This window comes from Cyanistes caeruleus, chromosome 8 (genome assembly GCF_971803275.1).
Source record: "Cyanistes caeruleus chromosome 8, bCyaCae1.hap1.1, whole genome shotgun sequence".
NCBI classification, from domain to species: domain Eukaryota; kingdom Metazoa; phylum Chordata; class Aves; order Passeriformes; family Paridae; genus Cyanistes; species Cyanistes caeruleus.
The window spans coordinates 18,043,413-18,066,570 of NC_141708.1; the positions used below are offsets into that span (position 1 = coordinate 18,043,413).

The window sequence follows — 23,158 nt, forward strand, 5'->3', positions numbered from 1 at the left end:
GCCAGCTCAGCTGCAGTGATGGTGAAAGTGCTTTTTGCTTCCTACTATTCTTGGAGGCTTCTCTGCTGAACAGTGTTAACCTGCCATCTGGCCACTTGTGGAAGAATAATCAACATTACCTGCCCTGGTCTTTTGTTAGCTAGAGTTCAGTTCAGCAAAAACAGCTCCACTTCTGTAGATGTGTGTCATAGAAAGGAAAACTGAGGCAGAGACCAAGAATGCTCTTTTATCATCAGCTGGAATTTGAGCCAGGCAGTATGGTATCTCAGGTCCACTAATGGACACTATTTCTTAAAGGAGAACTCCGGGTTTGAGACATTGATCTGTTAGTTCAGCTACATAAGAAGTGTATGATCTGAGAATGGAATCGCCTCAGTAGCACTGAGCACCACCCAAGTATCACTACCTAGTGTAGTTCAGTTTCAGGTACCAGCAGGACCTATTTTGTTCCAAATTTTAACAGTGGTTATTACCCTAGAGCTGTTTGTGAATATCCTGGCACAGATAGCTAGAACAATAAATTGCATTTTCAGAGCTGTATTGCTTGAAGATACCTCCAGAAGCTATAAATCTGTAGGTGTTGAGTGTTCCATTGATTCAGAGCAAAATAAAGGCAGAAAATAAATGATGACACACATTACTACAGTGCTTGTGAGTAATTCAGCTGGAGTACAGATCTAATCTATTCCTATTTTACTGATGAGATTGCCAAGAGACTGAGGAGTTGAGGGACTGACCTTCAGAAGTACAGTGCAGAACACCCACTGAAGGCAGTGGGAAATAGGAGGGCATGGCAGCTCTGAAAAGCCAGTCCTGGCAGACTGCAGGAGGAAACTTGGGATTCCTGTCTCCCAGAATAGATTAGCATTCAGTAGTCTGTCCAAAAAAACAATGCTTAAATGCAATGTTGATAGATGTTTTCACCTTATGCTTTGCTGTGTGACAATGCAGGTTTGTTTCTGTCTGTTCAGTTGTGGAAGGAATGCAGAACCCCAGAGGAGAGAGGATGAAGACTTATGTAGGCTATTTTAAACAAGTCTCTTTCCTGTCTTCAAGAATCAAAAGGTGCACAGACTGTTCTTTCATGGGGTCACTATGTGGGATATTTTTTGATTAAATGAAACATACTGAGACAATTCTCCTTAAATAGCAGCAATGCTCCAGGGGTCTTCGTGTCCTTTTGTCCTGGAACACTGGGAAAGATTTGCACTGAAGGCATCCTGAAATAGTTTGCTTTTGCCTGGTTTTAATTTTCTTTGTAGTGTGCACAAAAATGCTTTCTGGGCTAAGGTGTAACATGGCTTTGAGAAATGATGGTTTAATACCATCAGGATGGGTGGCAGTCCCTGAAACTAATGCCACTGAGTGAGCTTCATAAGACATTTAAGTGTAGCCAAAGAATAGATCTAAAGGCTTGTAGCAGAGTGGTTTTTACTCCCAGCCCTTTCCTTTTAGCTTCTTTCAATTTAAATTAAATTTAATTCCAGGTTTGAAACTGAGCAGAACTTATGTGTAGGACATGAATTGATCTGTGCATGTGACTTCTTGGCAAAACCTCTGCTGCTGTTAGCAGTCCAGATAAACCATAGAATGCTGGGATGTCATCCCAGGAGATAGGTCCAAAACCGTGTCATTTAATGGCATGGTAGGTGAGCTCTATCTTTTGTCAGTCTTAACTGAAAGCCATCTTTAAGGCAGCGGATGCCAGCTGTTACTGCCTGGGTCCCAGTGAGACAGTGTGGCTTGATGAGGGGTTGGGAAAGCATGCCAGGCTCAGCAACCAGTGTCTGATCTTCAGGGGAGGCATTGATATTTTAGTGGTAATTTCCTATAAGATACACCCCTTAGTGTCCAATACTGATTCTATAGTGAGCTTCATGTGAAGAACAAGTCATCAAAATCAGGGATAAAGGGTATGATAGTCTGGGTCAAAAATAGTCATAGAAAGGAGAATCTCCATTTGTGATTGTGTGTGGGGATGAGGAGGGTTATTTTCTTGGGTAAGTTTCTCCTGGGGGGAAATCAGTCAGTTCCGACATCCTCAGTATGTCCAGTCAAACTGAGTAACAGTCCCAGTGGTTTTCAGTTCTGGCAGATCTGTTCTAAAATGTAAATGCTATAGGGAATCAATATGAATGAGATAATAGCTTTCAACTGAAGCCTCCATCAAGGTCTACTCCTCTGGGAGTTCTGTAATTACTATCACATGAGTGGACTTGATGCTTTGTGAGTTGGCTGCAGAGGTAGTTCAGGTTGCCATACAGAATTCAGCAGCCCATAAGAATTTTCAGACGGGGCTAAATAATTCAGTAAAACACGTTTTGCATTTTATGCATCCCTGTGATTTCTGCATCTCTGAAAGAGAATGAGCCTCAGAAAATGCAGGGGAGGATATCCTCAGAAAAAGCAGGGAAGGCAACTTCTGCCTGTGGGCCTAGAAAAGGTTGTGTAGAGTTGGACAGCAATTTGAATCCATGCAAATGAACTGGAAAGCCTGAGATACGCAATATTGGAAGTCCAGCTTAGAATGTAACAGGGAGGAGTCATAATTTTGTATAAAAATTTTGCCCTTTGCAACCCTTAAATATATTCATACCTATTAAATATGCTTGAGATACTTACAGCTATTTAGTCTACACTGAATGTTAGATGTTAACACCACATCACCATCAGTGTCAGGTTTATATTTAATACTCTGGTTCATTTTGTGCAGCATGTCAAGAATAGCATAAAACCAGTTTATAATCTAAATAAGACTTGCACATATCTTTTCCTCCCCTACTACAGGCATTTCTCTGTTTACTGCAATACAGGGGTGGCAGCTTTAAAGTAGTCATTCTGTTTCTACAAGTGGATAATGTCTGCTTAATATTAGAGAACATCCCTCTACCCATTGGTTTGTCCCAAACAAAGGAAAAATCTTCCTTCTGTGATTTCTGAGTGTTCATGGGATGTATAGAAGCATATGTGAAGTGTCTAAAGCTCTCCTTATCTGGAGGAGGGTCTTTTCTGCAGGACAGTGTAGTGAGAAATACGGCGTGTTTGTTGAGAATGTGGTATTCAAATCTTATGATTCCTTGCTCTTGGACCTGTGGAGACTTGTCTTCTGCTTCTTGGTTACTTCAGTTCTCCCCTGGAACTCATTCTCCAGTGAATCAGATACAACTTTCTACTTCTTTACTCCTTATGCACAGTTCAAGCTCTTCTGTCATTGCTTGAAGCACCTCTGTTTCCTTCTCTTGATGTAATGAGCTCTCTTAAAAATGTGAGGCAAGTGAGGTGATTAACTATAATCCCTCCTGAGTTTTGTTGTTATAATCAGAAAATCTATTCTCTTTTCAGCTAAGCTTACTGTTCTGCTCTTAGGATGGAGCTCTGTGATCACTGCTAGCAAGTTAATGCATCCTAAACTTTCATCCTTCTCAGAGGAATGATAACTTATGGGTATACCTTCCTTCCATGTTGAAAATGTAAAGTAAAATGCATTAGCTGAGCAATTACTATAAAATTACTGTAACACCAAAGCAAAGGTCTTTGCCTCGAAGAAACAGACAAGAACAGAGGCAGCTCTTGCACTGCACACACAATGAGTAAGTAAAAATACTAAAATTATGGTCAGATCATCTGCTCAGCACAGATGCCAAGGAAATGTGCAATTTATAAAGTAAATACAAAATAACTGGGTGAATTCATAAAAATCTTCAAATGCTGGAGAAAAATTGAGAAATGCTTCTTCAGAATCTAAAATACTTTATAAACTCTGCTTAGGGGTTATGGCTTCTAGCCCAAGTTAGACCAAAAAGAAGTGCTGAGTAAAAGACACATGGGAAAGGAGAAGTGTTTTCTATATAGGAATGAACTTTTTACCTCTGTATCCAAACTGGCTAGAAGCTCTAGATCAAGCTGGTTAAACTAATCAAAGAATAAAAAAAATATGCTGCAGGCTACATTTAGTAAATTCAGAGCAGCAAATTAGCAGGTCTTTATGTAACGGAAGAAGAGCTGATTATGGTTCCTGTGGTGTTAAATTCCTGTTTCCACTGAGGTTCTCTCCTGCACTGGTTTAAAATCTTCCTAGACTTCCGTTATTATTTCTAACAGACTTGTGGCCTCTTAGTTTATATGTATGTTAGACAAGACACATGCAAATATTTGTGTTGCTTGCTCACTATGTTGGGAAGGCAGCAACTGCAGCAGTACAGCTCTTCCTACATTTATGGTGGGCTTGTTTTTCACATCCTTAAGGACAGTTCTTACCCTTAAGTATAGTACTTAGGTCTTTCTCTGTGTGTCATTACTGCCTGGGCATTTCTGACCTTAGAGTACCATCAAAATATTCAGTTTGCATAAGGTTCTTATGCTGTTTGCTTGTATTGAAGCTTTCTTACCTGCTATTAGATTATAGGGTCTGCTACTTTTTAACAATTTTAATATTTAGTGTCTAAACATTTAATAAAGGAAGGAAAACATGAAGTACTTATACCTGTGGTATTTTAATTTTTTTCTGCTTTATTTAATTATTACAGCAAACCTTTATGGCTAAATGAAAATTTTGTACTCAGCTAATGGTCCTCACTGGGTTACTTAATGTCGCCTTGCTTGCTATCACTTTGATACTTATTTGAAAAACATTTTAAAGAAATTAGCTCTTATAACTTGTCAGGAGAAAAAGTTCACACATAGCATGGAGCCTGTAAACTGTGGACAGTAGAATAAAATGATTGCAATTTGAAGTTATATGTCATTGGCTTGTTCTTGAGTCTAAAAATGTGATACACTAAGATTACTCTGTATCTCGGATCTGGGGGGTGAATTTTATTTTCAGTCCTTTGGCCTGACTCCACCATCTGTAGACTGTTTAAAGCTGCAGTCGTTTGAAGATATGTCTGTCCCTACAGTGATACCCTTGTTTTCTCATCCCATTTCTCAAGGGCATGTTGGATTAGCTTGAATAATGAATGTGTCTAATTGAGGAGAGTTGACATTGGATGGAGCTAATACAAAATAGGGCTGGAAACAGAATGGGTATAATGTAACCTTTGAGAGGACATACTAACTTTTCTTTGGAAATGTGTCATGAAAGACCATTATTACAGGTGTTGGCATGCCGTGGTTCTTAATATCCCATTAAATATCCCATTTCTGAGACTTCATGGATACTAAAGCTGGATTTGCTTTGTTGATCCTCAATTGGAATTGCTTGGCAACGGAGTGAGCAGGACTGATGTTTGTACTCTGCATCTGCATGCAGAGAATGGCCTTTGGTCCCTGTGTTCCCCCCCGTTCCCCTTCCTAACATCTTTACTGGTCTTTTGCTGCTGTTTTTCCATCAAAGCAAATCTCATATCTCAGAAGAGATGAAAGCTTATAATAGAATGAGTTTTACATGAGAGTACAGTTTACAACTCAGGCACTATGGCCCAAATATGAAAATCAAAGGAGGTGGTTTAAAAACACAGCTATAAAGAAAGGAGGTGATGTGATAGGATCTCAGATTTCTGGTATCAGCACTTTGTCTGATGCAAGTGCCACTACTAGAAATGAAAAAAACAAGGTAGGAGAGAAGCCCTGTTTTGTTTCATAACAGCCTTTGGGGTTTTTTCTGTGTTGACACAGCAATATGTGCTGGCTCATGCATAAAATTCTTTATTGAATGAATTGGAGGTTTTGTTTTTTTGAAAGAAAAAAGTGAGTCTCTTTGCCACAAGAGGGAGAACGTGAGAAATGTGAGAGAGAGGAAACTGTTCTGTGACAGTTCTGCTCATGTCTTTGTTTTAGACCCCACAAAGGGATAGGGAGGTTTTTGTAGTTGAATTCTTCCATCGTTATGCCCAGCCTCACTAGAAGATGGAGGGGTTAGAGACTGTCCAAGTCTAGCAAAGTCTTGCCTAATCAGTGTTGCCTAGCGGTTCTTGCATGAGTTGTGATTATATGGTAGTTTGATATGTATATCACTAAGGTTTTATGAATTGCAGACTAATTTATACAGTACATCAGCCATAGTAGTGGAGCTGGAACTTGGAATCTAGAGAAGAGATAGCAGCAGTTGTTAGGATTCATCATTGCTTGTGTTTGGTTGGCATTCTATTACTGAACCCACTTAACTAAATGGGTATCGATTTTTAGTTAATTCACTATCCAACCAAGTCATGCTGATACACTTTTAATGTACTCTGACTTTAGTTATGCTGAAGGGCTACATCTATTTGAACTGTGTTGAGGTTTGTGTCAGTTTAGTTAAATCTGTATAAAAGTGAGTATTGACAAGCTCAAAGTGTTTCCTAATGGCATTTTGCATTGTAAGCTAATTTTCCATTTGGGTCATGTTTAATCCCATCTTGTTTTTCATTTGGTTTTTGGTGATAACATTTTTTAGGTTTATCTTTTATTTTATTTTAGAAAATCCAGCACAAGAGTGATTGAATACTAACACTCCAAGAATCAGTACTTCCAGGTCAAGAAACAACCTAAATCTGCCTTTTGTTTTGCTTTCTTCTCCTTGCTGTAGATGTTCTGTAATAATCGACATCTCATTCACTTATTTTATCCCATATAATTCTTTTTTCTTTCTCCTTTGATAATAGCTTTGAGATATTTTCCAATCTCATAGTATTGTGATTAACTTGCAGAGTCTGTGAGAGGTGTCTGTAAAAGTTAATTGCACACACACTACTCATCTCAGGTGACTGGAATATAAAGCAGAAAGCAGATGTTCTGGGAATGCACACAGTGGTGTGTGACAAGTTCCTGTTGTGGATGGTGGATTAGGCACCACACAGAACAGGGCAATAAGAGTTCCTTCTCCTGCTCTGTTGATGCCTGCCTGTGAACACACACTGCTCCCTTTGTCTGCAATTCCCTGCCTGTCTGTTCTCTAGTCTGTTATGATGATAAACTCTGCAGGGCATGGACCAACTCTTGTTGTGGTCTGAAAAAGCCAGGCACATCCTCATTAGCTACCGCTCCCTCCTTAGACTATTTTTAGTCATTGTTTGTCTCAACCAGTTGATACTTCTATCTTGCAGACAGCAGAGACTGCCAGCTGCATGCCTAGACAGCACCCAGCACTTGGCAGCCCAGACTTGGTGAGCCTCTTTAGTCACTACTGTCACTCTCTTTCCACCACAGATCTATAATTTAGTGTTATGACACAAATAATTTCTGGTATCACCTGAATTTTATCTGTGGCACTTGTCACAGCTGCTTCAGTGCTGGTGTTATCAGCCATATTTCAGTGCATCTTAGGCATCAAGTTCATAAACTTAATGTAAGCTGAGAGAGGCAAAGTTTGAGGCATAAACTGAGGGGCCAAATTGCATAGTGGCAGTAGTATGTAAATGAGCACATGGACTTCAGTTTCCTGAAAATTGAGAGGAGAAAAAAAATCAGCTCTCTTCAGCCAAAGTAAAATCTTTACAGTTTAGGCAGGCATATTAATTTAGGACTTTTCATCCTGCATTTACAGCTCTTCAAAACTCTCAGGGCAGCCTGAGGTTTCAAAAACATTAATCCAAGGATGTCAAGCATGCACCAACACAGGCCAGAACATTCCCATTCCTGTCCTATTTGTCGGTGGTTCTTCAGCTGTGGGCGGGAAGTGGTTTGAGGACTGGAGGGTTTATTCTTCTAGTCCTGTCCCCAGTCTAGTCCTCCTACACTGAGGCTCCATAGATTTTTCCTAGCACATGAAAAAATTAGGTTTTTCAGGTGAATGAAATTCTCATGGCTCCTACGCATGCAGTAAGAACACATCTGGTGATGTGTTAGAAAATGCCAGGAACATCTGCATTTGGCTCTGTATGTGTACATCCCATTATAGGATGCCCCATGTCTCTTTTGTGTGACACCTGTCATGCGATTTCTCCAATGACATAGTGGGGTGCCTCTTAATGCCCAAGAGCCTCTAGAAGAGTTGATTTGACCCATGATCTGGAGTTGTTGAACCCTGTGGGATACCACAAATGGCATACTTCCAACTAGACCATGATTACAGATCTCTGGGATCTGTGGTTCAGTTTGTTCCCAATCCACGTCACTGACCTCTCATCCAGTCCACATTTCCTGATTTTTGTCAATGAGGATGTTGTGAGAGGCAGGATTGAAAGCCACACTGAAGTCTAGGTAAATCCCTCATCCAGCCAAGCAATAGTTTTATCATAGAAGGCAATCAGGTTGGTCAAGCATGATTTACCTTTAGTGCATCTGTGCTGACTACTCCTGATCACCTTCTTGTCATCCATGTGGAAAGAGATGGCCTCCCAAAGGAGGTACTCTATCACTTTCCCAGGGAATGAGATGAGGCTGATTGGCTGGTAGTTCCTCAAGTCCTCCTTGCCTTTTTTGAAGACTAGGATAATATTTTCTTTTTTCCAGTCCTCAAGCATCTTTCCTGATTGCCACAGCCTTTAAAAGATGGTCATGAACAATTTTACCTTGGCATCTTCCAGCTCTCTGAGCACTCATGGCTGTATCGCATCAGGGCCCATGGACTTGTAGATGTCAAATCTGTTTAGGTGTTCTCTAACCCAGCCCTCCCTGACCAAGAGAAAGTCTTCCATACAACATTCCTTTCCCTCTCTTGGGTCAGAGATGCCTGAGGGCTGGTCTTGTCAATGAAGACTGATGCAAGAAGCTGTTCAATAACTCTGCTTTCTCTGCAACCCCTGCTCTAGGGTACCCTTCCATTTAGTAACTTTATCCTTTATTTTCCTTTTGTTGTTGATGCACTTAAAAAAGCCCTTCTTGTTGTCTGTAACATCCCTGTTTCATTTCTACTTATTCTGACAGCCTTTCCACATCCATCCCAAGTGGCCTGACTCTGCTTCCATTTCCTGTGGTTTTTTTTGTTTATGCTTAAATAGTGACAGACAGTAATGGCAGGAAACTGTGAGACTGAGGTAGCTCCCGTGCTGAGGAACTGGGCAGACAGGAGGCTGACTCCTGGCTCCTGTGACTCCTGCCTGCTGTCCTCTCTCCAGGATCTCACTCATGCTTAGCAACTCTAGTGCTGCAAACTGAACTTCACGGTGGAGTTAGTTTTGCAAGGTAAGGGGCATATGAATAAGGGAAATGGTGTCATGTCTTTGAGATGCTTAAGATGCAGCCTGTGCTTCGTGTCTGGAGTCTGTAATATGAATCTGAGTTATTAACCTCTACTCCAGATAGGCTTGCTACTTTCTTCCTTTTATTTTCATATGGGAACAACTTCCTATTTTTATGTGAGCTTATGGGAAAAATCTAGTATTTCTCCAATTAAAAACAATTTTGAAACTGTTCAGATAGCTGCACCCATACAAAGGGCAGCCTAGCAGCCAAGGCAGTAGCAAGGGTTTGTGCCAAAGACCGTGAAGAATTCCAGCTGTGAGCAAATGGGAGAGAGCAGTCTCTGGGTACCCAAGCACTGTTCCCTCCCAGCTATCATTTCTTTCACAGCTGTGGGAATGCTTAAAAATTGTGGATAGCTAGGGAGGAGGGGAAAAAAGATCACAGTGACTTTCAAATATTTGGCTGAAAGCCAGAAACATTGTAAGCAGAGATTCAGCATTACAACTGCAGCCATGAGAGACTCAGAAATGATTGGGATTTATTTTTAAAGTGTACTTAATTCCAAACTTCTTTCTCAGACTGTGTTGGCATGTTGAGGTCCGGCCTGGCCTTTCTCACTGTCCTGGGAGTAGCACTCTCCCAGTCTGTCTCACTGATTCCCCTCAGCTGTTATTAATAGAGATCACTTAGTTAATTTTTCATTCTCCTTTCAGCTATTTCCACTCCACTTTCTATTCTTTAGGAAGTTCAAACAGCTGAGATGAAAGTGAGGAAGATGGGTTGAATAGAGAAGTTGGGTTGCAGTCTCTGAAAGATGTTTATCTGCTAGGTTATAATACTAATCCTCCTGCCACATCTTCGGGGAGCTTTTAGGGACTGCTTGCAACAATTGTGGTTTGTGATGGCTCATGCTGCTCTTTCTCGGGTACCAGTTAGAAATTCTCAGCCTATGTAGCTGGTGTTCTTTTCAGGGCACCTACTCATTTGGGTGTGGGAATTGGGATAAGGAGGTATCCAAGATATGTGAAATCTCATTGCTAGGATTTCCCCCATGCATCCAAATACTTTCTAGGTTTAGCTTGTCATCAACGAGAACTGTATAATCAGAATTAGATTAAGAAACAATATTATAGATAGCTGCATATTCAGAGATTTTTTTGTTGGAAACAATTAGGGAGATAGAATTTTCTTTTAAAATGCTATTTTTCATGTCTCTTTGAATGAGTGTTAATTGTATGGCAATTTTTCACAGAATCATAGAGTGGGCAAGATGGTTTGTCAGCTCATCTGAAAAGTACTGAGCACTAAAGAGACAGTAGGATAAAAGAATGTATTTACTTCTCAACAAATACTACCATTCACCCACCTATATTTTAAGTCGTTTCTAAGAGGATCCAGAGACTCCCTGGTATTTGCAACCTCACAACAAATTCAGTTTCAGTGCAATTTGGGCAGAAATGTTAACTGCCCCATTAGCTTCTGTGAAAGTGTTGGCTTGTGGGCCATCATCCACCAGATAGTAGGTAGCATGTAGTTACCACTTACCCATAAACATATTAGTTATCCTTAGAAGGACCACTCCTTCATGGCTTAATATAGTGCAGCATTCAACACAGATCTTAAAACCGAAATGCATTTCTATATAGAGTTAAAAATACTCATCTTTATTTTTGTATAAACACAGAAGTGAGAGGGATGAAAAGAATTTACTCGTAAGGGTATTTGTCTGAAATTAGACATAATAGCAGCCTCATAAGGTGGGGAGTAAACCCTATTAAAGAAAGTTTTGATGGATGGAGAAATTAAAAAATCCTCATTCAATGAAGCTATAGACATTAGTATTCAATTTTATTTACTTCATATTTACCATACAAGAATATTGAGAGAGCAGAATCCAATCCCAAGCAGTGAGGTATATAGATGGAGTAAGACTGCTAAAATATGAGATTAGAGTAGATTTAACCTTAAACCAGCAATGAGATGGTGAGTCAGTCTCTTTAACTGTGACTCAGAAGACAATCTTGCTATTACTAGAAAAAACAGTTTTGTTTGTTGCACTATGTTGGTTTGTTAATATTGTAGCAATTGAGCCTTTGAGATTAATTTTTGTCCTAAACAGGCACATATATGTTGTGATGAACAGTTTTAAATAAGTTGATTAGGAAGTGGGTGTATTTCACTGCCATTGGCACCAATCCAGCTGGAGGGGAGAGACAAGATACTGTTGCTGTGGCTTCTAGCAAGGGTTCCCAGCAGGCAGGGGGAAAGCAGGGAGCTGGGGGGAAAGATGGATTCCATGTTGTATCATTGGTGTTCTTTCCTGTTATTTTTCGTTTTAGGCGCAAAAAGGCACCCCAGCTGCTTTTGTGGGAAAGGTCTTGCAGGAACTGAAGGGGCCAGCAGGCTCATGAAGGGGCCAGCTAGACCTCTCTCCCTACCACTTTGGCATTTGGTGCTGCAGGTTGTTGGCTTTCAGATTGCTTTAGAATTTTTTTTCTGGCTTAGTAGCATAGCCCTGTGATGTTTTCACATCCCTTTTCATAAGTTCTCCATCAACTTTTTTTCTACTCACTTTCTTGTCTTGAAGCCATGGGGTGCTGTGGGGGAGATGATTCCATCAGAAATGATTGCCTGTTCAAGATGAGTGTCAACTTGAATTTTTCTTTGTGTATATTCTCCATGGTTTGAGGTTTGCATCATGTTATCTGGCTTATTTCTGGATAGTATTGTAGAAACTAATGCTGAAGTTCAGTTTTCTGATCGCATTTTAGAAGATGTAGTCTTAAAGTATAAATGGGTAGCTTTACAGAACATCCCAGGGAACCATGAGACAACATTAAGGAATGTGTCTCAGTGCAGGACAGTAACTGGTGACAACTAGAGAACTGCCTCCCTGGTTGAATAGCAACTCGGGACAGTCAGTTCATAAGAAAACCCTGCATTGTATATGTGCAGGGCAAAGGGGTGGAACCAGTTCTGAATCACACAAGTAGTTGTGATAGCCTTGAAAAACTGTTTACGCTAGCTTATATGTAGGCTGTATAGTTACAGAACAACCAGTAACATTTCATTTAACCTTGGTTTTTCATGGCTAGGTTACCTAGTAATTTTGTTGAAAACTAAAACTGATTTTCACAGATATTAGGCTTGTTCCAGTTTTAGTAAAATCACTTAATTCAGACAAAAGGGAAAGAGTCCTGCCTGTGTGGCCGATGATGTGTTCTGTTGGGCATACAGCAGGTAGCCATACAACAACGTCTGAAATCCACAGAGCCATGTAATATGTTGAAGAGGATTGATTATGTGGGAGCTCTTTATTTTGCAGACCAAACAATCCTTTCTTTACTGCTTTTATCACATATAAATTCCTCTGTAATTAACCATTCCCTGTAACTGTGGTGGTTGCCAGGATTCATTTTTCCATAACATGCATTGTTTTCATGGAATACATTATTTTTCATCTCATGTGATTATTTTTGTCTTTGTAGCCTGTCTAGGATTCTTTGTTCTTCTTCTGTCACTGCAGTTTGCAACACTTGTACTACCTTCACACACTCACAAATTTCTATTTACAGATCTTTATGAAGATATTATCTGAACACTAAATAAAACATTAAAAGATGTGCTCCCTAAGGGAAAGAGAAAGGTTGGGAGCCTCTAAATGGAGGTGCAAACAAAAATCTAGATACAAGATTTGAAGAAGCTGGAACTAGAGCCTCATACTGTGTGCATTTGAGGAGAGATTTAACATCTACTGAAGAGTTGACAGTCTGAGGCCATTCAAATAGTGAACACTGTTTTGGAGCTGTTAGTACCAAAGATGTAGGCATGTGATCCAACGTACTGTTCTGACATAAATTCTTTGATGTTTCAATTTTTTTTTAAAAAAAGAAAATACATCCCCCTGCAGGCTGTAAATTAGCAAGCTTTATTTTTACTCAGATATGGTCTGATTATACAGATATGGTCTGCTTCTATCTTTCCAGTTTTGTTGGATTATGTATCTTTTCTCCTGCAGCTGGCATAAAGCTGATGGAAACTATTGTGTTCTTTCCCTAACTTGACAGAAATGTGATTGTGTCTGTGCCTGATCTAGCTCAGTCATGCCTTATTAAGTGATTTCATAGCTTAGAGCCAGTATTAATTGTCGTGAAGCCTCTGCCATGTTACACGAGACAGAAGTAAGTTGTCTTCTTCCCCATTTTGCATATGGGGAGCTGTTGCAAAGGAATCAAAGCCATGTTCCTGTTCAGAGTAGAAGTGGTCTGTCAGCTTCCTGCTCTGCTGCTGCCTACTGTGTATTCCTTTTCAAACTGAATACACTGAGTGCTGTGATCATGCCTTTTGGAGAGGGCTGAGTTTTGAGTATCTTTGATAGTGTTCGTATTCCAGACAACTTGAGTTTCAGTACTAAGGAATTTTGGAGCCATGAATACTGAAATAAAATCCAAGCACATTGTCCCTGCTGCACTTTGCTTGTTTTAGAGCCTCCTTGCAGCAAGCTAGCCCATTTTTTTGGAATACTTTGCCCTTTATAAACCAAGACTCTTTCTGAAATCCATTATTTACCATCTTCCTGTTGATTAATGATTTGTTACCTTTGTAGTACTTACGTTCTTGCTTGGACAAGTGGTCTGTCTCAGGACAGTAATTACATAGATTATTTCTTTTTATGTCTGCATGTAAAATATAAGCCATGATAACACTAACCCTTATAGGTAGCTTGAAATTTTGTACTTCATAATAATGCAAGCTTGATCTTTCTGTTCAAAGGGACTGTCAACCCTTGGTTCCTTTAAGGTAGAGTTAGTGGCAGGTACAGAACACAGTTTGCTGTCCACCCAGCAAACACTGTCATGTGTGCAAGGTCATTAGAGCTAAATGAGGAAACTTAATTGTCAGAAGTATTGTGTGAGGCCCTGAAGGTCCAACCCCCAGTCTTAGCTCTGTTCTGTCAGCTCCTGAATGGAGTGGCCTAAATGCCAGATCATTCTCCAGAGTTTCCAGACTGGGAATTACCCACTGGCCTTGGGAAATCAGTCTGGGAAAAGATTTGGAAAATGCTGAGGAAAAAGGTAATGCTTTAGAGCACAGCAGGAAAGACATGAAAGTTGATTCAGAAGGAATGGCAGGTGAGAAGGCTCTATCTCAGAAGAATGAGTTGCAGAGATGTTCTCCCTTTCCCAGGTCCCCTTTCTAGGTGACCCAGTCAGACTCTTGACAGAATTTACTTGACTCCACCAGGACAGAAACACTTGGACAGCTGTCAGTACCAGGCTGGAGGGATAGATCCATCCTGGACCGTGCAGTCTTTTCTGCCCAGGATGAACTACCCAGCCTGCAAGACACAGATAATCCTGTGCAAAACAGCTGTGTTCTTACTATGCCTAGTGCTGGGTAATCACACAAAATGCTTAATTTAATCAAGAGTTGAACAAGAGTTGGGCAATTTCAGTTTTTAACCCCATTTATCTTGGTCTGGGGATTATTGTGATGAGATGGCTTAGTCCAGCTGCTCTGATCCAGCCTGTTCCTTCGGTGGCAGAGTTGTGGATGCAGTTGTAGGAATGGTGGTTTCAGAAAGGCTCCCTGTCCCTGGATAACAGGTTGAAGGTGCTCAGCACTGAGTCTGATAGCACTCTCAGTTGATACAGAGTGAGGCATCCTCTGCAGTGTGCTTCAAAACAGGAAAAGTCTGACACCTTCTCAGCTCAGGTACTGCTCACTCTAATTAGTGTATCAGAAAAGATCTAAGGAGACAAGATGGCTCCAGAAAGGGTTCTCACACTGGTTGCAGCAGTCTGCTCAGAGGTCCTAAATATAGCCACCCATGGGTCAGAGACATGAGTGCTAGGACTTAAAATGAAGACATCCTACTGCCATACTCTGAAACCACACTGTACACGTGCATTGCAGGAATGGGGAAGAAACAGCTAAACAAAATATTAGATGAGGAAATATATTGTTTCCCTTCTCCACCACAACACCAACAAGATGCTGCTATCATAGAGAAGATCATCAGTTTCTTTGTTTTGATTAAAGTCTCAGGTTTGTGTGACAGTCTGAAATTTGTTTCAGCTAGTAGCATTGAGTACATAGTATATCCTGAACTAAACAATTTATTTACTGTTGATACTGGGGGCTAGAACCTGTGAATAGAACATGTTCCAGGCTGGTTCATTTTCTAGATTATTAGATAAACCTGTGGGATCCAACCCTTTTGAGCCTAAAATAGATGAGGCTTTTGAATACCCCAGCTCTGATCCTTTTTACATCCTGAGACCTCATCCCCCTCCCTCCCCATCCTGGGGCTCTATTATGTACTTGACATAAGTCATCAATCCCTTGTTATCAAATCTAACCAGTAATGATTTCTCTGTCTAAATATTTAATTCTCAGTCTTTTGAAGTAGTACCATGATGGAAAAACATAATTTTTGTCAGCTGTAGGGAGCAGTTGTCCTCATCTCTAAAATTGAGATTGTCATTATGCAGGTGGTGATGGGGGGCCTAAGTGTGTTACCTGGGTGTTTGGGTGCAAGTGATTAGCAGTAAATCATCTTAACCTGTTATATGAGCATATTTGCATCACCACTAGTAGATTTTAGAGTTAACATCTCAGTTCCTGGCTCTTCAGATGTTTGGGTGTATATGACTTCATTGGCTTCAAATGCGTTGGGATATTTTTCTGCTGTGCAGTGGGGGAAAGAAACATGAAGAGGAGGAGCCAGAGTGCAATTTAAAGGAGAATGGTGATGCATTTACATAGTACACCAAGCTTCACATCTATATATTCAGTAATATGAAAGATGGAGAGACTGTTTCACTCCATAAGGACAAATAAGCAAAGTAAAGCAGACTGAGCAGCGGCACCTGTGGGCTGTGGACCTGTGTGCAGTAAAGAGTGATGGAAGATGCTGACATTCCTTATCAGTGAGGCTGTTGGTGTGAAGTGTTTAGCTGGTGGTGTTGATGGATCAAAGCAGTTTGAGCACAGTGTGCAAATGTCTTCTGCTGTCTGTGCTACTCCATTGGGAAAGGAGCTGTCTGAGCCCCTGTAACACTCTCACCTGCAGGGCCTTTTGTGAACAAACAGAAGCTTTTAGGGCTTAATATAGATACCACTGGAGAAAAGTAGAAATGTTTTCTTTGTTTGGGGGAGAGGGTTGTGGTTTTTGTTGTTTGGTTGTTGTTTTTTGGGGGTTTTGGGCTTTGTTGTGGGGATCTATTTTTCCTTAATTTTTTAATTTACTTGCCTACATTTTATGCCATGAAAGCAGTGATATCAGGGTAAAAAATCTTGGAAAAGATCAGTTAAGGCATCTTGGGGAAAATCAGATGACAGAGATGTTAAAATTACTTTTCAGCAAAGCAAAATACTCATTTTGTGTTTTCCCAAGACAGCAAACTGTCTTTCAAATGTTTTTAGGTTATTTTTGCATTGATTGCTTTTGCCTGAGCTTTTCTTCTGTTGTAGATCAGCTTATAGATAAGAAACATATATATCAGTAAAGACATTTAAATACTTTCTGCAAAATGTAATATCTTCAGAGGTTTTAATTTAGGCCAAACACATTTGCACTGAATTAAAAAACTGTTCTGATCTCCTTGAAATACCCTTTCATTTCTTCTGTCTCTGTTCTGTTGTGAAGATGCTTCTGTGAAGAAAGGTACCTAAATTACTCTAGGTGTACTAGAGTTAAATGTACATTATATTCTCTTTACTGGTCAAGGGTGAAAAGAGATGCCCTCTCTAATGCCTTAGCAGACATTGTCAGTGCAGTTAAATATCCATTACCTGTCTTTACATGAGGGTGTTGTCAGCATGCACTACAGGATGCGTTATGGTAGCAGATCTGCAGCTCCATTAGTCTAAGCTGACGGTGTACTGGGACGATGCTTCAGCCTTCTACCCCTTTAGCAGCACTGGAAAAGCTCTAGGTATAAGTCTAGCCCTGGAGCTTAGGGAACAGGCTCTCAGCTGTGGTTTTGCTGGAAAGAAGTGGGATAGGATCCCTCAGCTGAGGATAAATCGCGCTGTGCTGACATCATTATTGCTGATTATTTGGCCCAGGGTCATGGCTGTATTTATTTCTCCTGCTGTACCTTGAAACACAGGCAACTTTTGCTGCATTGAATAAGCCTGTTTTCTAGCTGGGATAATTACTGTTGTAATTGTCAGTTCTGAAGAGAAGGTGTTGGCCTGCTCTCATCTCTGGTAGAGGCAAAGGGAAAATAGAAAGCTCACTGTCAAGTTGCTGCCCTGAGGAGGCATCATCCAAAAAGAAGGAATCCTGGCATCAGCAGGACTAAAGGGGGCAGGTCCCAGGAAAGCAGTAGTGTAACCCTTAAAGATGCATTCTTGTTCAGGAGTCTTACAGGAACCTGCACTGTCTGTTTCCTCACATTTGTGCATGAAAGAGAAGTTCTGTCTCAGTCTCTGTCCAACGGAGGGATGTGAAAATAGAAATACTGAAGTATAGTACCTTGATTCTTCTGCCTGACTGTAGCATAGAATTCAGATTCTGTTCAAAGCCAGTGACTTGCCAAGGCAGATGTTACATGCTTGAATGAGTTTAATAAGATGATCAGGACTCTGTTTATCAGTTTGGCTTGCTTAGAGCAGTGCTCCAAACATCCAGGGAAACAGGAAGAAATTGTAATTAAAGGGAGCTTTGAAATTCAGTATGTGTCTGATTTGCATTTTACTATTTTATTCCTCTTTCTCCTTCCCCTGTAAAAGCCTGGGGAGGTTTGCATGGTGAGACTGGCATTGCTGTGGTACATTATCTATGCTTGAGGGACTGTGGAGTGGCAATTGTGTAATGAGGATGAAAATTGGAGCTTACTCTGAAGAGAAAAAACCTTTTTTCCCTTAACTGGTGCCCGGGGCCTTCCCTCATCTCATTTGTGCATGTGGGCCTAAGTTGTAGTGCTCTGAGTGGCTGTGCTGGAGAATCCAGCATGAGACTGTGGTGCTTGGGGGGCTTGTCTGGGGCTTCTGACCAGTGGCTCTGCTTAGTCTCAGTTTCCATTATTCTGTTCAGGCTGGAGAGCACATGTGTCTGTGCTAAACTTCTTGCTAGTAGGACTAGGAACAAAATTGCATCTATTTCCTGTGCTGAGGCTGTGAGCAAAGACTCCTTCCCCACTCTCACAGCACTTACATGTTTAGTGATTTATTCTGTTGTGGTTTACTTACTTGTAAAAAAAGCCATGCTTTGTGCCCAGTTGAAGCAGTAAAATTGTGTTACCAACCAGTTTATTGTATAAGTATCTCTTAACTAAGCTCTGTAGACTTAGCATTTTGTCTTGTTCTGCTTTGTAAGTGCTGTGGATGTGTTTGTCCTCATCTTGTTCTAAGTACCTGAATAACTGAATTTATTTAATTTCCAAAATGAATTAAGAAAAGTGTGGCAAGGCTCTGGGATTTCCTGTTTAGAGCACGTAGGCATGAGGTCATATGTTGTCTCATTGTGCATGTGTTTTCCCTTGAAAACCCTAATTCTAAATACTATGATTATGTAAAACTTCCAGCTTTCATTAATAAAGAACGAGTCTCTTAATGTTATGGATTTAAAATAAAGATACCAAATAGGATCTCCAAAGGCTCAGAAACCTGAAGAGAGATAATAATGAAAAATATCCCATTGGTTGGAAACCCATCTCCTGATTTTGGTGGGCTGACCTGATATTTATGAATGCCTGGAGTGGCAATGATTCAGAAGCCAGATAGTGTTCAGGCAGTTCAGTGTTGTTGACCAACAAAAGTCACTGATACTTTAAAAACATGTCATTCAAAAATCAGTTAAGATAAAAATGCCTTTTGGAAGCTATCTGTGGATGTCCCACCACACTGTAATGTTCTGAACCAGGTGGGTTTTCATTACATCACATCTACACAGCACATCTATCTCCATGTAGCTGGGAAACAGCATCTCTTTCCCTACCACTGCCTGTCCTGTTAAACTAGGAAAAAAAAAAAGAGAAAAGTAGGGCAAACTCCGTAGCCTTTATGCAGGGAAAGTCCCATCAACTTCAGTGGGAGACTTGGCTCAGGGAGAAGTACAGGAACCAGGCCAGTTTTCATTCTGTTTTCTCAGAAGCTGGTATTCCATGTTTGTAGATTAATGTCACATAGCTTAGCAAAAGTGGCCTATAAAATGCCTTCAACTTAGTGGCCTTTAATTCCTGCACTTTCCAGTCGTTGTGTTTTAAGAAAAATTTGTTTCTCATTGGAACGTGTTTGCCTGAATGTGACACTAGGAATACAGCCAGCAGTGCTCCAATATACATTGGCATAAATTGAACCCCATCCTTGCTAAGGGACAGATAAGCATGAAGGATCTCAGTGTTCTCAGATGAATCATACTTAGCTTATCAGTGCGTGCCTTGGTTTAATGAAGCCACACTATGTTAATGTTAACACTGCAGAAAAAGCTGAAAAGTTACAGGCAGCCATGCTAACTAGCTACAAGCATTTAAAAGCCTGGGCATGAGCTCCTGCTTGGCTATTCTGGCCATAATTAATGATGACAAGTATGTTGGAAAAATAATTATTTTGCTTGCTTTTAAAGACAATTACTTTGCTTGAGGCGAATGAGGGGGTGGGATTTATGTGGCTGTAATAAGCATATGTAGATGGCATCTTCCCAGAAGAATATTATAGCCACAGGATCTTTTTAATTGACCTGAGATTCCTTTGTTCTGCAGATACAATTTATGTATGTGGTCACAGACTAAAATGACCCTACTTGTCCTCGAGCAGGCTTAGTTCTAAACTGCTGAAAGGAAAAAAAATAAACAAACCTGCTTTTATCAGCCCAATCAGCAACAGATAGAAATCTCTCCTGGTCACTTTGTTGGGGGGAGAAATCTTTTTAAATTGGTACTCTGAGTGCATGCTTTTTTCATCTGATAAAATAGGAGTTGGGGGTATGGAAGCAGGCTGAGGTGAGTATTATTGCAGTCATCTGGTATCACTCCTGTGTCTGGGCTTGCATAGCACAGCAGCTTTTGCCTGGCACACCGCAATGCCACCCTCTGACAGCCACCTGCCTGCTCATTTACCACGCTGGGCTGCAGAGCCTTGGTCCCTTTCCAGCCTGGACATGGTGCTGGAGTCATGGAGAGGGAGCACCTGCTTCTCTATCAGCTGCCATTCTAGAGCATCGTGCTACTGCGAGATGGAGGGCACCTCCACCCCTCCTGCCCACCACTCACTGGCATTCAAGGGCTGTGAGAGCCACACAGTCTTATCACATACTCTGTGATCAGATCCTGGAACAATAAGGTAGTGTCTTACTGCCTTACTCTCTGAGTTTCATGCTAACTGGGCCCAGGTGGGAAATAAAAGCAGAAAATCCCCCAAGGCTGTAATCCAGTGGAAAATTTAAACATGTGCAAACAACTAATGACCTTTAATAGTAATCAGGAGTTTTCATGTTTGTTGTCAGTCATTTTGTTGTTTGTTGAAGATGCTAAAATTTTCTTGGGCTGCAGGAGAGAGAAGAGGAACCAAAAAGCTATGTGCTGCTCACTTACGTATCAGAAAAATCTCCCTCTTGTTCCCTTTTTTTAATTGTGTGGTGGTAATACAGAAGTCACAATCCCCTTCTCCAGTTCCCATCTGTAAGATGGAGAAGATGATGCTGTCTTTCAGTAAAGCGTTTTGAAACCTGATACTGAAATTTATTTCAGAAAATGCAGTAATGAAGAGTCGTGGGTGCTCTTCTCCATGTATTTAGCCTGCTGTTAATAGTAAAGGTTATGCTCTGTGCACTCCCAAGTCAGTTCAATTGAACTGGGATCTGGAGGATGAATAAAAGAAGAGAAACCCACTAATCATATATTAATGTGTTCTTTGCTATGATGATACATAACAGAAAAATTTAGATTTCTTGCAGTCACAGAAAGGACTTCTATCTAGTAATCCTTTCTAGAAGCATTACTAAAGGAAGCAGTCTTAACAGTGGGTGTGATATCATCAAATGATAACATTTGATGGTTTGGGTCTAATTCATTCTATCTTGGTGTCTGCAGATTTTTGTCAGGATGGAAGTTTTTACCTGATTTCAGTCTGTTTGGAGAGCTGATTAAGGAAAGCTATGCTGAGCAACAGAAGAGTACTAGAGGATAAAGAATAAACAGCTATCTCATCATGAAGATACACAGGGTTTCTCAAAGTAGGCTGTGGTGGTAGGAAGCAGGGAGGGGTAGAGAGAGAACTTGTGTTTCATTGCCCTGGATGAGAGATGCAAATGTTTGTTTACCTAAGTTCAAAGTTCTCCCTGGAAATTGCAAGTCTAACAGGAGGGCAAACTCTGGTTTTAGCTCCAAGGGCAGTGAGCTGGAAATGAGGTAGAATATAGGGTACTGGAGTTACAAGCACTAAGGTTTTGTGCAAGGTCATTAAAGGGCCAGAATCCTAGGCAGCTGGGAGGATTAGTACATTAGTCTGTGTTTGACCCTGTGTTAAACTGGCAGAGAAGGGAGTTCCCTTGTGGTTGTGCTGTGGTTTTTACTGGGTATTTCTTCTCCTTTTTTTCCCCCCCCTTTAAAATCACTGAGTGCGTAAAGGCAGACTTAGTTCATAAGGAACTCCAGCCTGGTGTGCCACTGAGTGTGGGACATGTCTGCTGGCAAAAAGGAAGCTGATGTTTTGAGGGCTGTTTGGGCATGACTTCTTTTCTAATGTACCACACAATAATAGCATGAGGAAGTGTCATGAGGTTCAGGGTTGAACTCGGAGCTTTTTCTGACTGCTGAACTTCTTCAAAATAACCAGATTCTAGAGCAAATTTTTGTTTAAAGTCTGCTGGGAGGAATTGAGAATGATAAAAAGGGCCCACACCCCCAAATATTTCCAGATATCCATGGAAAGATTTGTGAGGCCATAAATTATGTTTAATCTATGAGAATGTGTGAGGTCTTTCTTTTTTATGACACAAGATCAGGCAGTGTTTCCAGATTAAATATGATGTAGATTGGGCCATCTCCAAAGCAGAGCAGTAGCAAGCTTGGGCTCCCATTCCAAGGTGATGTGCTTCTATAGCAGCTGACTAATGCAGAAGTTCTACTTGAAAAGATGCTTCTTCCTCATATGATACTGTACATTCCCCAAGTCCTACCCACAGCCTGCAGTGGTTCACAGATGGCAGCTGCCTGTGTCACTGACTCAGGGACTCTTCTCATCTCCTTCCTTCCTACTATTCCTTTCTGCTCCATGCATGCTTAAGGACCAAATATGATTTTACAATATAAGGTTAACTTGACCTTAGCTTGAGGTCTGCTATGGAAGAATTATTTGTTCCTGAAACCTTGTCAGCTGATTTCGAAACTGTCTAATGAAAGAGCACACAGTTGGGTTGTTTGGTTCAGGTTTTTTATTGTATGATGGTACAGGTACAAGAACAATGACATCCTACTGAATATTGTGGGATTTGTGAATTCTAAACTGTGAAGTTTTTCAGATGACATGCTGAATGTATTTTTCTTAAGCATAAAACTTGTCTTGCCCCAAAAAACCTAATATTTATTTCCATGCTGACAACAAATGGTCCAAAAAAAGGCACAGCTATAAGCTTCCTATCTTGGAAAGTGCAGCCCTGGTTTTACAGTCTTCTTTATAGTGTTGTATATTCTTCTACCTTATAAGAGTAGTACTGGTTTCCTTTGGATCAGGTTTCCTTTGCCAGAAAGCTGACTTAAAATCCATTCAGTGGGTTAATGGTTATAGGTTATAAATGTTTGCCCTTGCTGACAAGTAGTTGCTTTCTTGTCTCAGTGCACTGATGACTTGGCAGTACCCCAAAGGCTGGAATCGGTAAAAGCCAAGCACTAAAGCACCATTGGAAGTATGGATTATTTGCTTTTATGCATTTTCCATAAATCCATGAACCTTTAAAAGGGTGAATTCTACCTTTGGGTCATTACACATAGAAGGACTTGAAGCACAGAAACATTAGTATGCCCAAGACTGGGTAGTCAAATTTCTGTCATTGTCCTTTATATTCCAAGGAATGAAGTGTTGCCTGCCCAACCAATATGCTGTGATTGAGTGAATTAGAGGTAGGTGACTAGAAGGAGACAAACACTGAGAAGTATCATTGCTG

General features: G+C 40.7%; 1 protein-coding gene across 18 annotated transcripts in view; it reads left to right on the forward strand.

Annotated features, from left to right (window-relative positions):
- The window catches only part of ARHGAP22 (Rho GTPase activating protein 22), a 146,584-nt gene that overhangs the window by 62,093 nt on the left and 61,333 nt on the right, over positions 1–23,158 (forward strand). The gene's annotated exons all lie outside the window — the stretch shown is intronic.